At 44.0% G+C, this 14,674-nt stretch overlaps 1 non-coding gene across 1 annotated transcript; it reads left to right on the forward strand.

Moving 5' to 3' along the window:
* The first annotated feature begins 362 nt into the window (after window positions 1–362).
* LOC112407508 (U6 spliceosomal RNA) lies at window positions 363–469 on the forward strand. Its single transcript, XR_003004765.1, has one exon. It is a non-coding gene; the product is annotated as a U6 spliceosomal RNA (small nuclear RNA).
* The last annotated feature ends 14,205 nt before the right edge of the window (window positions 470–14,674 follow it).

Below are 14,674 nucleotides of genomic sequence, written 5' to 3' on the forward strand. Positions count from 1 at the left end.
AAAGAATGTGTGCAATATGATTCCACTTAAATAAATTTCAAAAACATTCGAAACTAAATAATATATTATTTCTGATACATACATATGTGATAAATTATAAAGGAAAAAAGGAAACTATAACCCTAAAATTTTCCCTGGAGATGGGAAAGGAATTTGGAAGGAATGCACAGGAAGTTTCAAAGTTATTACAATGGAAATTTGATAATATTTTGAATAAAATAATAAGTGCAATATGTAAAAACAATTTCTTAACCTTACTGCACGGTAGACATATATTCATTTTATTTTTTTATATCTTTTATATGTTCATATGTGTATTCTTCCAAATGAATTTAAAATCCAATAACTATTTAAAATTTACTTTGCTCGCTTCAGCAGCACATATACTAAAATTGGAACGATACAGAGAAGATTAGCATGGCCCCTGGGCAAGGATGACACACAAATTCGTGAAGCGTTCCATATTTAAAAAAATAATAATAGGGCTTCCCTGGTGGTGCAGTGGTTGAGAGTCTGCCTGCCGATGCAGGCGACACGGGTTCGTGCCCCGGTCCGGAAGATCCCACATGCCGCGGAGCGGTTGGGCCCGTGAGCCATGGCCGCTGAGCGTGTGCGTCCGGAGCCTGTGCTCCGCAACGGGAGAGGCCACAACAGTGAGAGGCCCGCGTACCGCAAAAAATAATAATAATAATTAAATAAAATGTACTGAAAACCTGATAGCTTACTGTTTTCTTGATCCAAAGAAAAGGTACAGCAATGGCACCATGAGAAGAGAGGCCTTCCCCTGGGATTGCCATGAACGTCACTGACATCAACTTGTAGCATCCTACAAGGTCAAGTCTCTACTGACACAGCCTGACAAAGGCACAGAACTGCTAATGACCGTTGCAGCCAGGAGACCTACTCATGCCAGGGACTTAAGGCAAAACCAAGACCTTGCTCCTTTTTGCCATTTCAGTGACCCTAACAGATGTCAGCTCCAGTGTGGTCATCTCAGAATTTTTGTCCAGGTAAGAAACTTCCCCACAGTCTTATGTGATACTATATGATTGAGTCACTTCCTCATTTAATACATTTTTTTGGTAACACCTCCCGTGTGCCAGACCATGGACTAATGGCTAGGGATACCAACATGGTATCATAGTATCACAGGACCAACACGGTCCCAGCCTCAGATGCTGAGAGCCTGAAAGGGCTGCAGACAAGCAAAAGGGCAAGTGCAATAGAGAATGTCCAATGCAATGATGATGTGAGCTCTGTGCATGAGAAGAGAAGATGGAAGAAGTTTTCTGGACTCAGCGGAGATCAGGGACCCCGGCCAAAGGAAGTGACCTCTAAGTTGAGGAGGCAGAGGGCTCTGTGAAGCCTTCCTCCCAGCTTCGACCTGACTTAGCTTCAGCGACATTTCATGGATCTGCCACCCAAGGATGAAGCCTCTCCTGGCTCCTGTTGTATATTCAACCTGGGGTGGTAAACCCTGTTGTTTTATACTGTGTTGTAGGGTTGTCCTACCACACAGAGGATTATGCCCTGCTTTGGATTGTCCTAAAGCAGCCAGCTTCCAGGCTGAGGAAGGACAGCCGGGCTGCTAAGCTGGGCCACAGGGAGGCTGAGAAAGCAGAGGTGCTAGTTGCCAGTGGGGAGACTAGCTCCACAGCTGTCTGTGTGGTCTTTGGCAAATCATGTCATCCTCTGGGCCTCAGTTTCCTCGCCTGTGGAGTGGATATAAACAGTGCCTGCCTCTCAGGATAGAGTGGAGTGAAAGAGTTGGTTCAAGTGAAGTTCACTGAAAGACGCAAAGCTCAGCCTTTATTCTCAAGCCTGGCCAGGGTTCCTCAGCCCTTCTATTCCCCACTTAAGCCGGAAGCTCCTCCCTTCCCACCCAAGGCCACTCTTGGCATACCCTCCACCCAGACCAGTCCCAGGCTCACTCGGTTCCCGACTCTGGACTCCCAAGATGTCTCCCAAGGGGGCTCGGAGGAAGCTGAGTGCAGAGTGGGTGGAGAGGAGGTGATCCGGCCACCCAGTCCTTCCCTTCCAGCTTTGGGCCAGCGCTGTTCTCATTCCTTGGAGGGAGAAGGCAGCTGCACCCAGATTCCAAAACCTCCTTCTGAACCCTTCCCTAGGACTTGTCCAGCAGGAAGGCGGCCCAGGCTTTCTCCTATTGCCCAAAGGATGCTATGCACCCCAGCACCACCAGGTGGCCCCAGGAAATCAGACACCGCCTTTATCTCCCCTCCTGGGGCTCCTGAGACAGCTTCTTATTTCAAAAGTGCAGAAGCCTAAAGCAGAAGGGACCTCAAGAGAGAGAATCCAGGCTAGGCTTCTTAACTTCTTAGGGGCCACAGACCTCTTAAAGAAACTGATGAAAACCACTGACCAATCCCCAGGAAAATGCCCCAGCACATATACTCAGTATTGTCATACAGCTTCAGAACACCCTTGGACCGCACCCCACCCTGAACACATCCATGGATCTAGTAGAATTTCTTGTAACTCAGCCTAGGATTCCTGCCCCAATCTCGGCCACCTCCCTCATGATCTAGGTGATAAATGAGTCCCACAGCCCCCTCTTCCTGTGATCAGACCCATGCCCACGTTTATCCTGGTGAGACCTGGGTAAACTGCTCCACCAATGGAGCCTGAAAAGAAAATCACCAAAGCTTAGCCTATTTGAAGGGAGGGGCTTATAAAAATGAGAAGGGACTTTGTGGTTTGAGGAATTATGGACTAATTGGTTGTCCATGAGCCCCAGGCATGAATTTTTTTTTTTTAATCAATAACTGATGCTCCTTTTCCCAAGAGAAATCATGGCCTCATTACCACCTGCATATTAGGGCACAGATATGCGGGGCAGGGGGGTGCAGTGATTGGAGAGGGAGGGAGGAGACGAGGCAGAGCTTAGGACATGGGAGAGACTCCCCCTTTCTGGTATCCTGAGGTCCCCAGGAGGTGGCGCACTAAGAGAACAGTCCCTAAATGCATCAAGTCCTCGGAGACACACCACCACCCCAGGTTGGCTGGTTTATCCCTAAAGAAACGTAAACCGACAAAGAGTCTAGGAGAAGGGGAAAAGCAAAACAAAAACTAAACACTAGAGCATGATAGATGACACAAGTGAAGGAAGACCAGTAGAAACAGAGGTCCCAGTCACCTACCCTCCTTCTCCTTAGCACCTTCTATGGCAGGTAACCTGGTCCAGGAGTCAGCTCACGAGCAAGCAGGCCCTCAGTGCTGCCGTGTGTCAGGGACCCTGTCCTGTCCTTCAAGAGCTCCCAGCTGAACAGGGAAGCCAGATGCTAGTAAAGAAATGCAGTGTGAGCCGTGCTGAGGGAAGGATCCCTTCCCGCTGGGGTGTCAGTGAGCCATCCCAGTGCGAGCAGGACTTGAGGAAATAAGGTCCTTAGAGGATGGTGAGTGAGACTACAGAATGATGGCACAGAGGCCAGAATACACGAGGTCCACGAGTGAGGGGCTGAGGGCACCTGGAAGCAACAAGACAGGACATAGAACATTTTCCACATCACCAGCCACCCATGGGCATCTTCCCACCATAGAACCTTGACTTAATTTCTGTCCACATCTTCCATTCTACCCCCTCCCCCAGCCACCAATACCCCTCACAAACACGTGTCTGGCACCACTACACTGGAGGAGACGGGAGCACACCCATCTCACATTCACGCTGTAAGTTTCTCATGTGCATCCACCACGTGCCAGGCACCACTCAAGGCACCGTTCACAGCACAAGACACACAGCGAGGCAAAGGGAAACGTCATGCCTCATCTGTTCTGGCAAAGAGCTTCTTAGGGCTCGATCTTTGTTCCCAACTCCCTCTCAGGTTCCCACACGCCTCAGTTTATCAGCTGAGGGGAGGAACCGTTGGGTCCAAGCTGAGTCAAAGTGCTCACCACTGGGCCTATCGGTAGCTGCGATTGGGATGAGACAATAAGTCCTAACACAACTTCGTGGATGGCGTTGAGAAGTAATTCGGAGCAGACGGCAAAGTGACTGGTGTCCAGCGTGGGCCCTTGGAGACCTAGTCCAACCTCTCATTTTTCAGAGGCAATGAAGGTACAAGTCAGATGGTGCCCTGCCTACTGAATTCATGATTGAATTCAAGGAATCATAGAGCACTTGGCAAGGGCATTCATCAATCAGAATATCCAGTGGATTGAGAGGATGCATGTCAAACTCATAAACGGCAATTCATCTAATAAACTTAAATGGGAGCGACTGTCACTTTCCCAGAGTCAAAGCGTGATGCTGCCTCGACCTTGCACAGCCAGGGAATGAGGAGTTCTTGATGAACCCATTCCCAAGATAAGCAAAGATTCTCACGAAACATCTGAATGGTGGCCATGTTAAGTCTTCTTGACAGAAACCCTTTCCAAATGATTGTACACAGCTCTGTCTTCTTATAAAGAGGAAGCTGAACAGAGTTAAGACTTTTCTTGACATCCCAGGATCATTTGTTTATTCTGCAGCTGTTTACTGGGTGGCAGCTATGTGGCAGACACTGTTCTGGGCTCTGAGCGTACCAAAGGCCACTGTCTACAGACATGGACCCTGTCTTAAAACATAGTGAGAGGGCTTCCCTAGTGGCGCAGTGGTTGAGAGTCCACCTGCCGATGCAGGGGACACGGGTTCGTGCCCCGGTGCGGGAAGATCCCACATGCTGTGAAGCGGCTGGGCCCATGAGCCATGGCCGCTGAGCCTGCGCGTCCAGAGCCTGTGCTCCGCAACGGGAGAGGCCACAACAGTGAGAGGCCCGCGTACCGCAAAAAAAAAAAAAAAAAAAAAAAAAAACATAGTGAGAAAGACACTCCAGAAAATAATTATATCCATAATTAATCACAGCTGGGACAGAGAGGCCAAGGAATATGGTATTCTGGGAATATATAAAGGTGATCCAAAGGAAAGGGGAGGAAAAAGGCTTCTTTGAGGAAGTGATGTTTAAGCTCAGTGGGGGAGAGTAGGAGGAAGCAGGTGGAGAAAAGGGGAAGGACAGAGCTTTCAGGCAGAAGGAACAGCAAATGTGACATTGGCTGGAGCAGCAGCCCCATGAACAGTGGTCATCAGTCTGCACTGTGTCAGAGGTACCCTCAGGGTATTATCGGCATTAGGGACCAGGTAGAAACACTACCACCTGCTCTTGGAAGAGATGGACAGATATCTGCCCTGTCAAACCCCGGAGAGACACCAGCTACTCATGGAGTGGTCCCCAGTGTGGGTAGCTGGCAACAGCTATGGTTGAATATGGTTAGGAGAACCATATTCTGTCAGGTTTCTGCTATTCAGAACCACCACAGACCCACAGAATAACAGTCCTGAAGAACCCCAAAGAGTTCATCTAGGGCAGGGTTTATGATCCCAGCTGCACAACTGAATCACCTGAGACACTCGTAAAAACACGTGTGCTCAAACCCTATCCCAGACCGGGGGTAAATCAGGAGATCTGAGCACAGGACTATGTCATGGGGACTTTGAAAAGCTCCTAGATTCTAATTTCTGATGAGTAGCCGGGGTTGAGAATCACTATCCTAGTGCAATCCTTTTTAAAAAACAAATGGAATAACTAAGACCCTTCTCCACAATTACTTATCTTAGAAATGTACCCATATTCACATTACACACAAGTAGAGAGTAAAGAAGTAGCAGTGGTCATAGAAATCTCATGTTTAAAATAAGGTTGAACTTAGGGGCAAGCAGATACCAGTTTCTCTTGCTTGGTCCAGGAAAGCAGTATATAAAAAGTGGATTTATAAGTTTTATCATTAAAAAAAAATAGTGTTATGTATTACCACAAGCAAAAGAATGAAGTTAAATCCCTTCTTTACACATACACAAAAATTCACTCAAAATGGATCACTTAAATGTAAGAGCAAAACAATAAACCTCTTTAAAAAAAAATAGGAATAAATCGTCATGGTCTTGGGGCCTTGGGCTGAACAAAACCTTCTTAGATATGACAAGTAACAAAAGAAAAAAAGCACAAGTAACAAAAGAAAAAAACGATTAAATAGAGTTCATGAAAATTACTTTGTGATGCAAACAAGACCATTGAGAAAATGGAAAAAGCAACTCACAGGATAGGAGAAAATATTTGCAAATTGTATATCTGATAAGAAACTTGTGTCCCGAATATATAGAGAACACTTACAACTCAACAATTAAAAGACAAATAATCCAAATAAAAAGTGAGCAAAGATCTGAATAGACATTTCTTCAAAGATTTATAAACAGCCAATAAGCACATGAAAAGATGCTCAACATCATCAGCCATCAGGGAAATGCAAATAAAAACCAAAATGAAATATCACTTCACACCCACAAGGACGGCTAGAATCAAAAAGACAGAGGATGCGTCAAAGATGTGAACAAGGGCTTCCGTGGTGGTGCAGTGGTTGAGAGTCCGCCTGCTGATGCAGGGGACACGGGTTCGTGCCCTGGTCCAGGAAGATCCCACATGCCGTGGAGCGGCTGGGCCCGTGAGCCACGGCCGCTGAGCCGGCGCATCTGGAGCCTGTGCTCCGCAATGGGAGAGGCCACAACAGTGAGAGGCCCATGTATCACAAAAAAAAAAAAAAAAAAAAAAAAAAGGTGTGAACAAGCTGGAGCCTTCATACATTGCTGGTTGGAATGTAAAATGGTGCAGTCGCTCTGGAAAACAATTTATCAGCTTCTCAAAATGTTAAATATAGAGTTACCATATGACCCAGCCATTCTACTCTTAGTTATAGATCCAAGAGAAATGAAAGCATAAAAAAATGTATATGAAGGTTTATATCAGCGTATTCATAATAGCCAAAAAATAGAAGCAACCCAAATGCCCATCAACTGATGAATGGCTAAGTAAAATGTGGTATATCGATACAATGAAACATTATTCAGCCATAAAAAGGAATGAAGGATTGATACATGCTACAATGTGAACGAATTGTGAAATCATTATGCTAAGTGAAAGAAGCCAGTCACAAAAGACCACATATTGTATGATTTCACTTATATGAAGTATCTAGAACAGGCAAATCTATAGAAATAGAAAGTAGGTTAGTGGCAGCCTACGGCTGAGAGGGTGGAGAAGGACGGAGGGTGACAGCTAAAGGGTACAAGATTTCTTTTGGGGATGATGAAAATATTCTAAAATTGACTGTGGTGATAGTTGCACAACTGTGAACATACTAAAAAACATTGAACTTAAACAAGTGAATGGTGTGGTATGTAAATTATATCTCACTAAATCTGTTTTTTAAAAACAGCATTAATCCTCACTTGCTTATTCTGGGTAGGATTGGGTCGTTGCTTTCTTACATTTCATGCTTTCCATTCCTTTCCTCTTTCCGTACTTTTATCCCACTCATCTTTCTGGATTTATGTCTCTTATCTCTGATCTTCTCCCTCTCTTTTTCTCTTTCTCCTCCCTCTCTTAGCTCCGCCCCCACTTCATTTCTCTCTCCTCAAGAATCCAGAAAATTCTCAGAAGTGCTGCCTCTGCAGATTTGCTCATGCAGAGATCCTGTAAGTCACCGAGCTAGTGGCTTTCCACTGAGCCAGTGAACTTCACAGCTTTCCCCTGGTCACAGTTATGAGTTACCTAAGTATATTTTTGCACATCACATAGTCTGTCTTCAAAGGAAAAAAAAAAAGCAGGGGGTGGGGTCGGGGTGAGCTCCCTAAGGCAGAGAGAGCCTCTGGCCAAGTTGATTCCCTGGGAAGTGGAACAGTTTAGGAAACAGACTTTTCTGAAATCTCTTACCCAGCTACACTATACTCTAAAGCGGACCGACTAGAGTAAGGCAAATAACGACAGAGGGGAGACCTGACAAAAACAGGAAGAACGAGTTCCCCAAGGGTGGAAGTTTGCATTTTCCAAAAATGGCTACAGCGATAGTTCTGACCCCGCACGCTCGTCCAAATTCTTGGACAATCCTCTGACAAGAGACAGAGTCTGATTCCCTCCCTTTGAATATTGCTTAGCCTCAGAATCTTTCTTCTAAGGAACTGAATCCAGAGGAAGTAATGCTGTTGGATTCCTGATGCTAGGGTTAGAAAAGGTGAGAAGGCTTCCATCTCTCTCTCTCTCTCTCCCTTGGAACCCAGCCTCCCGTTATGAGGAAGCCCAGGCCTCACGGAGAGGCCACATGCGTGTTTCAGCCAACAACGAACTGAGGTCTCAGCCCACAGCCAGCATGGATTGCTACACAAGTAAAGGGGGGAGGGAGGGAGGAGGGAGCCTTCACCTGATTTCGGTTCCCAGCTTCCACACCCAGCCAGATGACAAGCAGAGGAGGGACGAGCTATCCCCACCAAGTCCTCCTCAAATTGCAGACTCCTGATGTATTAGTGATCTATTACTGCATAACAAATTACCCCGTAACTTTGTGGCTTGAAGCATTTATTTTCCCACAGCGTCTGTAGATCAGGAGTTTGGGCATGGCTTGACTGGGTTCTCTGTGTCAGTCTCTCAAGAGCTGTAATCAAGGTGTCGGCTGAGACTTTAATCATCTCCAGGTGCCACTGGGGAGTCTCTGCATCCAACCTCATTCACAGGGTTGCTGGCAAGACTCGGTTCCTTAAAGCCTGTTGAATGATCGCCTTCAGTTCCTTGTCATGTGGGCCTCACGTCACATGGTGGCTTACTTCACTCAGGCCAAGAAGGCAACCTAGTGAAAACAGAGCAAGACGGAAATCACCGTCTTACCACCTAATCACACAAGCGACAGCCCATCACTCTTGCCATATTCTGTTTATGAGAAGCAAGTCACTAGGACCAGCCACATAAGGGGAGAGGATTACACAGGGGAGAGAATACCAGGAGCCGTATCAGAAAAGCCTTTCTCACTGAGCAAAATTAATGTCTTGTTATTTTAATACACTAAGCCTTGGGATGGCTTGTTATGCAGTGTTAGATAACTAGAAAACACCAAAATACAGGGAGAGGGGAGGGCTGTGTAGGAAAACTGGATTTATTGAACATTTACCATGTACCAGGATCATTTGGCAAAACGTAAACTTAGAGAGGTTTAGGAACTTTCCAAAGCTATTAGTGGCAGAATGAGGATGAAACAAATTCTATCAGATTCCACAGCCCACAACCTTTTCACTTTTCCACTCTACTTCCTGTTCTTTGAAGAGAAACAATCCCAAGCCATTTGAATATCAAATAGGGTTTTACTAATGGCTTTTATGTTTTCCAAATTCCCAAATTTAACCAGCAGAGATTATTTCTAGGTCTACTTCCCCTCCCCCACCCCTTAAACTCTCAGTTATGAAGGACTTTCCTCTTAATCTGTATTCTCCTCAAATTCTGTATCTTATAAAGCTGGAAGGACCAGCCCACCATGCTTAGCTGGATTTTCCTCCATAAAAACAAGCTTTCTGGAATACTGTTCCTTGCCCATGGTGAGGACATAGATTCCAGGAAGTTGGTTTCAAATGCTAAAAAAAGAACATGAGGCAGACATCTGCTTGAACAGAGAAGAATGTAAAATCCAACTGCTCCTACTGCTGGTGTCTCTGTCAGTACCCACAACCTCCACCAGTCCCTCAAGAGGCAGTTCAGGCTGAGCACATAAAAACTTCATGCTGATTGATTCAAGGATCCAGGATAGGAGGGAGGCTGACTTTTCACTGTAAATCTTTCTGCACAGTATTTAAATACATATATATATACTTAAAATCTGTTTAAAAACTAATCTCAGATAAGAGATTTCTATTAAGGAAAACTGAGGCATTTGTCAGGATGGATTCAGTAATCACTATACCCTCCCAGGGGCTGATTCTGCACTGCCCCACATGTGGTTAGGACTGTGCTCTAAGCATCCAAGGTGAGCTCAGGCCTGGGAACTCAGGGCAGACAGAAAGAGCATAGAGATGCTCTCCTCAGGGCCTCCTGCCGGCTAGGGAGACAAGGAAGGTTTTTCCAAAAGCAGCAGATAATTCAAAGCCAAACCCTGGATGCTCAAGGGTTGAATGATAATCTGAAAGATGAGCCAAATCAAAGAATGACTCCACTTTTCTGCAGTCTAACTAATAATGATGTTAATGAGAATTACCATTATGAGTGCTTAGTTTGTTAACATTTAAATTAGCGATACGATTGGAATTAAGTCTACCATTTTATTATTTGTTATCTGTTTCTTGTTTTTTTTGTTCCTCTGTTCCCCTCTCCTTCCTAATTTAGACTATTTAAATATATTTTAGAATTCTTTAATGTACATATTGGCCTTTTAACTAGCACTATTTGCATCATTTTTTAAAGGTTACACTAGGGATTATGCTACACCCTTGATATTTCACCAAGTTAATATTGTACCATTTCATAGAAAATTTACAGTTGTAGTGTCCCATTTATCCCTAATACTGCTCTACTCACAGTACTCTTTATGCTGTAATTGCCATGTGTATTACACCTGTATCTGCAAGAAATATTATAATTTCTTTTTAAAATAGTCATATGTATTTTAAAGAAATTGAGAGGAAAAAAATAGTTCTATATATTACCCAGATATTTACCATTGCTAATGTTCCTTATTCCTTCCAGGCGGTTCAAATTTCCCTCTGGTATAACTTCCTTTCAGCCTGCTTTGCCTTTCTTCCAGTGAAGTTCTGCACTCAATGTAAAAGAATATTTACTTGGCCTTCTTTTTTGAAGAATAAATTTACTAGATATAGAATTCTAAACTGATAACTCTTTCTCTTGACCCTTTAAAGATGTTGTTCCACTATTTTCTAGCCTCTATGTTTTCTCTTAAGAACTTGGTGAATGTTAAAATTATTGTTGTCCAGTATGTCATGTGCTGTTTTTCTCTGGCTGCTTTCAAATATTCTCTTTATGTCTAGTTTACAGTGTTTTGACTATAATGAACCTAGATGTGATTTTCTTTGCCTTTATCTTACTTTTTATACTCTAGGTTTCTTGAATCTATACATAATTATGTCTTTCACTAAATTTAGAAAAATATCAGTCATTATTTCTTTGATTTTTTTTTTTTTTTTTTTGCGGTACGCAGGCCTCTCACTGTTGTGGCCTCTCCCATTGCGGAGCACAGGCTCCGGACGCGCAGGCCCAGCGGCCATGGCTCATGGGCCCAGCCGCTCCGCGGCATGTGGGATCCTCCCGGACGGGGGCACGAACCCGTGTCCCCTGCATCGGCAGGCAGACTCTCAACCACTGCGCCACGAGGGAAGCCCTATTGATGTACCTTTACGTTTACTGCTTTTTTTCCCTGTCATCCCCTTTTGATATTAATCCTGAGAGTCAGGCTTTTCACTATTGGAGAAAGAAGTTACAAATAAGCAAGAGAGGAAGGCTAGAATGAACCCCCGTTGCATTGGATGAGTGTTGGAGATCAGTAGAAACTCATTTATTATGATGATGAGAAAGAGAGAGAGAGAGAGAGAGAGAGAGAGAGAGAGAGAGAGAGAGAGAGAAATAGATGGGTTCACACGAGTTAGTGTACATACATATATTCCTAACTCTATTCATTGAGAGGATTTAGAAACAATGACACTCCCATAGCAATGAGCACACCTAGTGCCCAGATCTTGGTTTCTAAATACCATTCTCTAATGAAAGGAACAGGGGTCCTTGGAGAAATGGTTGATCCCAGGGCTAGGGCAGAGGAAATAAAAGATGAATTTTGAGCATCTTGTGGTATCAAAAAGTAAGGAAGTGCTCAAAAAGAATTATGGGGGCTTACCAAAGGACACAAGTCACTGTGAAAGTGTTCCTAATACATTAGTATTGAATTATATCCCAAATAATATAACAAATATTTATTGTTCCATACTGATATAAATTGTTGACTAAATAAGTAAATGGGGTGGGGGATGAGACAACTCCTCCTTCATAAGAATTCCAACTAATCAATGTAGAACAAAAGAAGGAAATAGAAAACCACCATGAGAACATCACAGTAACAATGGTTGAAGGCAAGATTCACCAAAGAATGCTAAAAGTTGTGGGTGAAGGTCTAAGACAAAACAGAGTATACTTTCAAAATATCTTCCTCAAATATTTATTAGTTCCTGTGGTAGAATATGTTCACAAATTCTTAGATACTTCTCCCTCCAGGAAGGAGACTTTAATTTTTCTCTCTGTGAGTGTGGCTGGATTTAGACCTTCATCTAACAAATAGAGTAAAAAAGAGAAAAATACTAACTGTATAGTGGAGACACCTGGCAGGCACCCCTGAACCAACTGCTCAAGGTTAACATTACCAGTAGTAAGACACTGACACCATGTACCCTCTGATATGATGTAATGAGGACAAGTCACCTTGGTAGTATTCCTCCCCAAGATCATCACTTTAATTGTGAGAAAGCATTAGACTAGTCCAAATTGCAGGATATTCTGCAAAATATCAGACCAGTACTCCTAAAAAGTGTCAAGGTTATGAAAGGCAAGGAAAGAGTAGGGAGCTATTACAGATTGGAGGTAACTAAGGTAAATGTGAAGATTAATGCAACGTGGTGTCTTGAATTGGATCCTAGAACAGAAAAAGGACATTAATAGAAAAACTGAGATAAACCTTCCCTTTAAAATGTAAACCTTCCTGAGCATCGGGACAGTTATTCAACTCCCAAGGGCTTAATATAAAGTTTTCAACACTGATTTCTTGACGTGTTCAAGTCAGACATAATAGTAATAACAGCAGCAGCCATTTATCACATCTTCATGTAGGCCAGATACTCAGCTCAGGACTCTACACACAATGTGTCATTTAATCCTCCCAATAACATCATCAACTCCATTTTACAGGTGAGATGTTGGACACAGAGAATTACAGTAATTTGCCCAAGGTCACACAGCTGGTCATTGCAGGAGCCAAGAACTGAACCCAGGGAGTTTGACTTCAGCACTCAGACTCTTTAACTACTATGCACGGTCTGTGGGAGTGTTTACTAAATTATTGTCTTGAGGAATTAGGAAACCCCATTACAAGAATACTTTGAATCATCCAAAATGAAAACCAAAAAATACTGGGGGAGGAAGCGTTTACATAATTCTTCCTGAAGCAGCAAAATCTATACCCTTGTTTTCCAAGCTTTAGTCATTCTCCAGCTACCTCCTTGATTTCTGCCGTGGCTGATATAACCTGCGCTCTTAGTCACTTAATACCTTTTAAATCGACTCAATTGTTTTTGCTTAAGTAAATTATTTAAAAAGGAAAGTGATCTCACGTCACTATTGTAAATGAAAAAGCAGTGTCCTTTACCTTAATTAAATGGTAACCTAAAAATAAAAACCATAGAAACAAAACAATGTCAATAGATTACATTTAGATGTTGGTGCCTGCCAAGGGCCTGAGCCTGAGTGAGTTCTGTTCTCTCTTTGCTACAACAGGGAAAATGTAGCAAAGGTTGGAAAGCTATCCATGACAGACCAGCAACAAAAGGCAAGCAGAAGAATTATCAAAAAACTGAAAATAGTAGTCTTCTTTGTAATTTTGGGATTCGGTGACAGAAACTCCACAGGAACCGTGATTTAAACAAAGTAGAAACGACTTCTATCTCACACAAAAGTCCACAGGTAGGAGGACTAGCTGGTATGAAACCCCACAGTGCTGTGAGGAGGAGGCACCTATCATGTGGTCCCATTAGTACAGCTTACATGGTCACTTCAAAGCCCAAGATTGCTGCTCCAACACCAGCCAACACTTCTGCTCTCCAGGGAATAAAAGAAGAAAAAAGGAAGAAAAAGGAATACCTCTTCTCTATGAGAACACTTCTCCACTTTGGCTTGCATCTCATTGGCTAGAACTTATTCACATAGCCAGGGAGACAGGGAAATGTAGTTTTTATGTTGGGCAGCCAAGTGCCTAGCTTAAAAAAGGAAGGGGGGATTCTGTTATTAGAGGAAAATGGATAGACAATAGCCATCTCTGTGATTTTACAATTCTCCATGCCCCACCCATCTTCTTCCAAGATTCACCTTAGGTGAACCACCTAAGTCATTCCAAGCCCAGGCCTTGAGCTGACCTTTCCACCTGCCTCTGAAGTTGGCCTTGACCTTGCAGCTCCTCTGCACACCTTCAGAGCTAAGGAAAGCACTTCTCTCTCCCTACTAAGGTTACCTCTTGTTATTAGGCCCCTTAAACCTGCCCTGCCCCCTGAGTCCATCTCTTACAGGGCCCCCCGTGCTAAATGGACTGTGGAGTGGCACAGCACTGCTATAGAGGAGGGAGCACTGCTTGGGGAGGCATCAGACCTGGGTGGGCTTTCCAACTCTGCCCCTTTCCTATAAGATGTGAAACTCCTCAAACTTCAAGACAGAGTTATCAGAGCCCATAACTCAATCTGGGGCCATGGATTCTTCCATCCCATGGCCGGGACCTCTGCCTTTGACATGGTGGTGTCAGGTTCAATGAGGAAGAATCTCTGAGAGTGAACCAGTGATGGCCAGCACTCCATTACTTGCATGTTAGACTTGAAATAGAAAGAACTGATGCTAAAATAATTCAATCTCCCCCGTGGTTTGGGGTGGGTGGACAGAGGGTTGCCATTTCCTGTTGCCACATATAAATAAGATCTGGTCACCCTGTGGGAAGTAGCCTATTTCCACATAGGATGAGGGTTGCCAGCCCCCTGAGCTGCCCCTGCTCACCTGGCCAGCCGCCTGGTCACCCTCTCCTCCAGCCGTGCTCCCTCCATCCTACAGCACAAAGA

The sequence above is a fragment of the Neophocaena asiaeorientalis genome, unplaced genomic scaffold (assembly GCF_003031525.2).
Source record: "Neophocaena asiaeorientalis asiaeorientalis breed wild unplaced genomic scaffold, Neophocaena_asiaeorientalis_V1.1 scaffold133, whole genome shotgun sequence".
Taxonomy (NCBI): Eukaryota; Metazoa; Chordata; class Mammalia; order Artiodactyla; family Phocoenidae; genus Neophocaena; species Neophocaena asiaeorientalis.